General features: G+C 46.1%; 1 protein-coding gene across 3 annotated transcripts in view; it reads right to left on the reverse strand.

Moving 5' to 3' along the window:
* The window catches only part of PTK2 (protein tyrosine kinase 2), a 259,862-nt gene extending 251,925 nt beyond the window's left edge, over window positions 1-7,937 (reverse strand). For all 3 annotated transcript variants that reach the window (XM_032415592.1, XM_032415591.1, XM_032415581.1), the window contains exon 1: window positions 7,797-7,937. The gene's annotated coding sequence lies outside the window, so the exon portion shown is untranslated. The remainder of the gene's footprint in view (window positions 1-7,796) is intronic.
* Window positions 7,938-8,515: the final 578 nt, after the last annotated feature.

The raw sequence follows: 8,515 nt of genomic DNA on the forward strand, positions 1-8,515 counted from the left end.
ACTTCTATTCATAAAAAAAAAAAGTCAGGGAAACTGCATATGACAAAGTGGGAAGAGACAGCAGCAAAATACTAGAGTCAGGATGATTTTAATACACCAACAAAAAATGTGTGTTCTGAATATATAAAGTCTACAAATCAATTTAAAAATAACCTAATAGAAAAATACAAGCACTTCGTAAAACAGTGAATCGGAATGGCCAGTAAATGTATAAAAAGATGTGCAACCTCACTGTAACCAGGAAAAGGCTATTTAAAACCATAAGGCAGCAACACAACAGAAACCACCAGAAGGGGCGGGGCGGGGCGACTGACGCAAGACCAGAGAGGCGCTGAAGCAGTCATCAGAGAGGACGGGTCAGTGGCCGGAGCCTCCCAGTGTAGTGAGGAGCAATAGGAGAGTCAGTCACCGGGAGCTGCTCTGGGCCAGGCGTTCTGACGTACGTTTAATGGCGGTCACAGTCTATAACTGACTATAAACTCTAACTTTAACTTCAGTTGACCGATACAAGGAAAAAGAAATTGTTCTGGATCGCTTTTTCCCACCAGCTCATTCCTTTTATTTTCTCCATCACAGTGCTGCACCACTAACTCAAAGTCTGATGGGGGCCAGAGGAGGTACCTGGAAACATCCCTTGTACTTTGTGTTAAGATTAGGTACACTGAAGCCCACCTGTCTATCCCTAATTCTGCTTCTCTACCTTTGTAACAATTCTCATATACTTAAAGACCACAAGGCCCCCTCGGCAGGAGCAGACTCTTCTTCAATCATTAAACCGGTTACTGAGGGCCAACCCACTATAGTAATAGGAGGAAGCTGTGAAGGACCCACAGATATGCACAGGATAATAGAGAGTCCTTGTCCCTGAGCTCACAATATTCTATTTGCCTATAGGTGCATCCAACTCTGCATAAGACACAATAGAAAGTAGGCACATCACCAATCCCATCTTTGAACACTAACTTTTATCTAGTTCTGGTCTTAGGAAAAAAACAAAGGACAAAGGCAAAACAATATGTATTAAATTTAGATATGACTTTAATGCTAAGCATAGAATCAATTCACACAATACTACTTTAGTAGTCACCCCAAGACTTGGAAATCATCCTGACTCTAGTATCAGCAAGCCAATCTCTCAGCACCAAAACAAAACCACCAGGAACACGTGCCTTAAGCACCCACATGTACACACTTTCCTGCTATTTGCCAAAACCCGCAAGTCCACGGGCCATACAAACTGCTATTTCAATGCAAAATTATTTATTTAAAATCCAAACCAAGAATCAACAGAATTAAATGACCTCAGCATAAAACATTCAAAATCCCTAAACAAGATAAGTTGTGAGGTCTTCCCAAGACTCTAAAAATCCTGAAAAACATACTTCAGAGTCCTGAAGTGAAGGCAATCTCATTAGCAAATCTAAGTGATCAGAAGCCACATACATACCTCTGCCATTTACGACTGATTTTTGCCGGCTACGACTTGCATTTCTTTTAAAAACACTCCAAAGTAGTGGTTCACAGACATTAGCATGCAACAAAAGCTCCTGGACAGCAAGTTAAGACAGACTGCGGCCCCACCCCCAGAGTCTGATTCAGGAGGTCAGAGGTGGGGCACCAGCACACGCATTTCCAACCAGTTCCAAGTGATAGTGATGCAACTGTACTTTGAGAACCACTGCAAACAATCAGTCTACTGGTTTACCATGTGCGCGCACACGCGCCTGTGTTTCCCTTCACAATAAGCAAGACTAAGGGGAACTTGCTGAGGAAGAACAAACTACTCTTTTTTTACCCAAATACTGAGATTTCTTGCCTGAGTGAAGGTAAGTGACCTGTCGCTCAAAACGTTTCCTCCAAACAACAACATAACAGTAAAAGCCTCTCTGAGCAGATCACGGGAAGGCTGGCGTGTTGTGGAACTGACAGTGTTAGAAGATGGATTTTTAAAAATGGTTTCAGGGCATAATGTAAAACCCTTGTAAAGTACATGATGGATCCAACTGATTAGTGAAAGATACATTAGAGCTTCCAGACCAGTCATCAAGGATCTTTTATAAATCCCACTCATTTTGGGGGGCCTGCTGGCTCAGTTGTTAAGCGACTGCCTTCGGCTCAGGTCATGATCCCAGGGTCCTGGGATAGAGCCCCCCATCAGGCTCCCTGCTCTGCAGGAAGCCTGCTTCTCCCTCTCCTACTCCCCCTGCTTGTGTTCCTGCTCTCGCTCTCTCTCTGTCAAATAAATAAATAAAATCCTTAAAAAAAAAAAAAAATCCCACTCATTTTGTGCCACCTCAAGCAACTTCCTATGTCTTCAGAATATATAATGAGTCCTAATGAACACATGACCAATTCCTACAAAATCAATTTCTAGAAAAAAACATTTGAAAACTGTAAAGGGACAGAGAAAGGCTTTTATTCCTGCGACTCAAGCTTGATGATATTTGTAATCTAAAATAAAGCAGACAAAGGCAGAAACACAGATAATCCACGTTCTTCCCTGGTATCAAGTCCTACCTGGTTTTTAAGTAAGGTTCTTTTTTTTTTTTTTTTAAAGATTTTATTTATTTATTCATGAGAGACAGAAAGAGAGAGAGAGAGAGAGAGAGAAGCAGGCTCCCAAGGAGCAGGGAGCCCGATGCGGGGCTCGATCCCAGGATCATGACCTGAGCCGAAGGCAGACGCTTAACCATCTGAGCCACCCAGGCGCCCTTAAGTAAGGTTCTTTACCAAGGCAAACAAAACACAGTGGACTGCTGACTGATGCAGGAACAGTTCTCCAACAGCTAATGAGCCTGGGTTCTTTCATTCAATAAGTATTATTGTGTCAGACACTGGGGATGCCAGAGTGTGTAAAACAAAGTCTCTGCCCTCGTGCTGCTTAAATTCTATAAAAAGACACACAATGCACGACAAATATGGAATGTATGAAACCATTTCAGCTCTTTCTTCAGTCCTTCAAAGACAAACACATGGTGCTTTGGTCACAAGTAGACCCAACAAGCACCTACCATTCACAGCAGAATCCAAAGCACCAGATGGCCGGACTTTTAAGATAGAATATGGAGGCAGAAAGGAGATCCTAGGCACAGACAGCCCAAAGATACAACTTTTTAGGTTCTTCTGAGCCTTGGTTTTGGTCCACTGGCCCCAAATAAAGGAGTACAGAGTACATCAAGTCTTAAAAGCACGACGGAAAATTCTAAATCGGTGAGAATGAGCCTATTCATTTCAGAAACATTCATAGAGCAGCAATGTGTTAGAGATTACAAATTCTAGCATTTACGACAAGGGGATTAAACCTGTATGAGAAATGTACAATTTACTTTTTCCCTTACATTACTCCTTGCTTCCCACGAAACTATATTCATAAACATTCACACTCCCCCCTAAAAAAAGTCACCAATGAGAAAACGCTGTAAATGGAAAGGTTACTAGAACATAACCTTTAATAAGTAAGAAGGATTAATCACTGTACTATGCATTATATATTTTTATTTAACTAATTTTAAATTAATTTAAAATAAACTATTTTGGTATGTTCATTAAAATGTTTACCTACACCATGCTGGCCAGATCATAGCTTCATTATATGAAAGTGTCAGATTCAAACAGAAAATATAATTACTTAAACTTTCCCAGACGCGATAATTACACTTGCACGCTACTCACTCTCCCTTCAGAAGGCTGGGTTCAGATCGGTGAGACCACTGCCTCTCTAGTCCTGTGTAGTTCTAGAAGCTGCACAGAAAGTTCAGCAGGCCTGACCAACCAGGATCTGCCCCTGTGGGCCAAGAGACCCACGGCAAGCTCCTCAAACTCCAAACTTCCAGTGTTTCATTTGTAACATGAGGATAGAAATAGCGCAACTCAATGGTTCTCATGAGGAATAAAGGAGATAAAGCATGAAAGCAATCAGCTCAGGTCTGGCACGTTTCATCTCCCAGATTTAATTCGTTGGTGAAAAGGCAGTAACACCTACCAACAACACACAGTACCCACACAGCTACCCAGTAACATTACATCTCTTCCCCTATCAGTGGATAATATTCACATGTATAATTTTAGTCATTTTTCTTGTTCTGAAAAATGAGTTTACAGTAAATGGCAATGTATATCAATATGATCTAGGCAGGATTATTTTAATTAAATACAAAGTTTGCAAGGAAATGTCTTCATGTCCTGACAAATAAGTAAATTTTGTGATGATGCTACTAGTTTCCTTCTTGGAGGCTTCCAACTACTAAAAAGTGGCAATAGTGCCGCTAAGCGAGAACATCTATTTCATACTTTCCTCTAAAAACCATTTCATTAGTGTTTATGCAAGCCAGACCATAATTAACAGCATTTGCTAAAAATTCCATCTATCCTAAAAGTTGAATTACATATGCCTATCTGAATTTTATTTCCATGATAGAGGCTAGCAAAAAAAAACAATACAATTGTTATAGCTAGGAAAAGAGGGGGTTCTTCTGCTACTTTATAATCAGAAACACATTAATGTAGTTCTGAATGGTAAGATTTGGCACAATTCATAGAAATTAATGCCAGAAAGTGGTAGATAGGAATTTAATTTCTCCTACACTAGGTTGCCTTTTGGTAGTCATGAAATGAAGAAAAGAAAAAACCTTGCCAAAATGTTAGTAGAAAGAAAAAGCCATCAATGGTTCAAATAATCCACTACTAAACATGGTCTTCAGAAGAGACTTAAGAAAACAACTACTGAATGCAGCTGATGAGGCAGTGAAACACGGGTACACCCAAACGGGAGCTAGAACTGCTCTCATCCTTTTCCACCCAGGAGCCTTCTAAGGACAGAGATGCAACTTCGTATTTGAATGCTTACTGCATTCACAAACTTCCTGGAGTTTATTACTATTGACTCAAATAAGGTCATTTACTTTGCCCAAGTTTTTAAAATTTGCATTTTAAATAACTTATATAGGCATCAGTAAAAATTCTCAAAGACCCCCACAGCAATATTTTGCTAATTATTTAAGGGATTTTAGTAAGGAGATACAGTAATGAAAATAAGTTCTTAAGCTAAAGCTTTCAGGCAAAATAAACTACTACGAAAACTAAACTTTACTGATTTATAAGCCAAAAAAAAACCTCATTTCACAAATGATAAAGATAATAGAACTTTTAATTTATTGAAATTTAAAACAAGATTTTAGCAGAAAACTGTCTAAACTGAAAATGTTTAATTTCAAAAATTAAAGATTTACATATTAAGACTTTGAATCTCATCTTTTGTTGTGTTACCCTTAAGACAATTATTTTCTCAAAATTAAGACACTTAAAAATACAGGAAAAAAGGTTTCCATAAAATCTTTAGATATGAACTAAGATCCTACTTCTCTAACTCAGTATTAACATCCAAAAAAGAATAGTAATTTTCAAAACTATTCTTTATTATACTACGGAATATATACAGTACACAGAATATACTATAATTTTTTCTGTGGGAACTAATCAGTATTTTTTTTAAAAGGGATTATCTTCAACAATACAATTTTGTTATTTAGACAATTTTTCCAACTTCCTAGCGAGAAAAGTTATGTGATTTGCTGAAGAACCCAATTTTAAGAACTGGGACATCAAGTTCTGTAATTTCCAACAATGGGCATGGAGTGCTAAAGATATGATGTTAGTTAGAAATGTTTTAATGATCCTCACTGCAGCTCCTAACTTTTGGTTGCCCTGGACAACTCAACACCATTGGACTCATGGAGCTTCACTCTTAATCTAACACAATTCACCTTCAACAGACCGCCAGCCTGAAAAGAGGCTGAAGTCCTATATCCTCTAGGGCTCTGCCCCAATACTCTTTAAAGTCCCAAACCTTAAATACTAAGTTTTGGATTCAATGTCTTTATCCAAGGACTTGCTTCTTGACTCATCACCACCTCTGAACAATGTGGAGGTCCTTCTGTTCCGTGCATGTACTCGAGTCTTAGGTTGATTGTGGGACCCTTTAAAAGAGAGCAATGTGTTTTAAACAGTCTTTTCCCAGTTTTCATTATTAAATGGATTATTTGATAATCACCGGAAAGATATTACTTAGAGAATTTGTAATATTTGATCTTGCTGCTTCTACAACATTTAGTACACAAAAGTATTCAAGACACTAGTGGTAGGCTCAGGATTTCCCCTCTAAGGCCAGCCACAAATACAAATGTACTCATAAAGACACTGTAACACAAACTTTCTTTAAAAGTTTCACATGTTTAAATATCACAGGATTTAAAAATTATCTCCAAAGTACACTTGCATGAAAAAATTACCTACATTGTACCTCAACAAAAATAAGGCCAACGCTAATTTATAATGTATCTTTCAATCACTTCATCCACCCTTCAGGTTTCCAGAGATGAGACAACTGACCAGCGTTCACAGCGGGACCATTTCCAAGAGAAGACTATTTTCATTACCCGTTTTACAAATAAAATATTAAGGGTGAGGCTCTGGTATTTCATTTCAAACAGTAATGGCCTATTTTTCCAACCATGAAAATGTTTACATTCTACGTAAGAATCCCAGCGATGGTCGTCTTAAGTACAGATCCCCAAATTATTACACGCCTTCAGCTTGAACGTATTTCAACCAGTTCCCATAATTACTACAATATTACTATTATCTTAGTCTCACTGCCAAAAACCCAGCTGCAGGCTAACGATGCAAGAATGAGACACTGTTGAAATGACTCAAAAAAAATTTCTTTTTACCCTTAGTGCATTAAGCTAAATCCTGCAATTAAATAAAACCAAGCAACACATACACACACACACCCCCACCCCACCCCACCCCCACACACACCCACCCACCCACCCACCCCCTCCTGAGAAAGAAAGGAACCGAGAGAGAAAGAAACAGCAAGTCGTTCTTCCACCTCAGCCGGCAGCAGAGCTGGGGGCTGGGTTGGGAAGAGGGGGAAACTTGGAGGCACAATGAATCAACGAGGTCTCCGGGGCGATCGCCCAGAGAACCACAGGGTCACAGTAAGTTGAGCGCCAGCAGCGGGGAAGGAGCCGGCCCGGGCCCGGGTTCGAGGCCCGCCCTTCCCAGCCTTGAAGGCCAGTGAGTCCTCATTCCGGGTCCGGGCGATTCCCCCGGGATCCCCAAGGATTTCCCTCTCCCTCCTCCTTCCTCTCTCCCCCCTTTTGTTTTTGAGGCAATCGGCCCGCTCCCAAGGAGGCCGGCTGCCCTCCCCAAGCCCCCCAGCCTCCCTGCGCGCTCCAGCCTTGAGCCCCTCCGCCTCTCCGAGGCCCCCGAACCCACCGCCCTCCCCACCTTCCACGAACCCCCCCAGGCCTCATATCCCCCAAACCCCCCCCGTTTACCCGAGCCCCCGGCCTCCCCACGTCCCCCAGCCTGCCGAAGCCCGCCGGCCTCCCCACAGGTCCGTCCTCCACCCATAGCCGTCCTCCCAGAACCCGCCCCCTCGTCGTCCCCCCTTCCGTGGCCTCTCCGTGGCCCCCGGCCGCCCCACATCCTCGTCCTCCCGGAGCCCCCCAGTCCGCCCCACATCCCCCGGCCCGCCCGCGCCCCGGTCCTCCCCACAGCGCCGTCCTCCCGGGGCCCCTCCCTCGTCCTCCCCACTTCTCCGGCCTCCCCACATCCTCGGCCTCCCGTGCCGCGCGCGGGAGGGGCCCGTCTCCGCCGCATCCGCCGCCCGGACCGGCTGGTCGGCCCCGCTCGGCCCTCCGCCCGCGGGCCGCGGCCCTGCCAACCCCCAGCTCCAGGAGTCGGCCCGCCCGCCCGCGCCCCGGCCCCCGCCCCGGCCCCGCACTCACTCGGACCGCGCTGTGCGCCGGGAGGCGAGGGCAGACCTCTGCGAGGCGGCGCCGCGAACGGACGGGCGGCGCTCCCTCCCACGCCTCACGCCGCGGGCGCACAGCGGACCCAGCCCGGCGGCGGCGGCGGCAGCGACGGCGGTGGCGGTGGCGGCGGCAGCGGCAGCGGCGGGCTTGCGCCCTCGGGGCCGTGCTGCGTCGGCGCGGGCCGCGCGTGCGCGGCGACCGGCTGAGGCGCGCGACCCCGCCACGGCGCGCGCCCGGCCGCGTCCCCGCGCCAAGCTTCCGCCTGCCCGGAGGACCGGGCATGCGCCCGGCAGCCCGCGCATGCCCAGCACGCCACGGGGCTCCGCTCTTGAGACCGCGCCGGATAACCGCGCCGGGCATTCGGGACGGCCGGGTCTGGGGAAGCCTCGGCGGGGGTCTGGGGAAGCCTCGGCGGGGGGCTGGGAGGGGCGGCCCGCCGAGCTGACGTCCCCGGCGGTCCCACCGGCGGCACTCTGGGCCGGCGGGGTTGGCCCGACCTCGGGGAAGCCCTCCCACCCTCTACCCTGCCCCCCCACAGCCCGTACGCGGCCCCTTTGCGGGGCCTCCCTCGCCCGCCGCCCTGCAGTCCGGCCCCAGGGCCCAAACCCGCGCTGTCGCGCCCCGCTGTGGGCCGGGGCCTGGCCCGAGTCCTCGCGGGTGTCCTCGCCAGGCTTCCCGCTCACCCCGAGGAG

This window comes from Phoca vitulina, unplaced genomic scaffold, assembly GCF_004348235.1.
Source record: "Phoca vitulina isolate PV1807 unplaced genomic scaffold, GSC_HSeal_1.0 scaffold18, whole genome shotgun sequence".
In the NCBI taxonomy this organism is placed as follows: domain Eukaryota; kingdom Metazoa; phylum Chordata; class Mammalia; order Carnivora; family Phocidae; genus Phoca; species Phoca vitulina.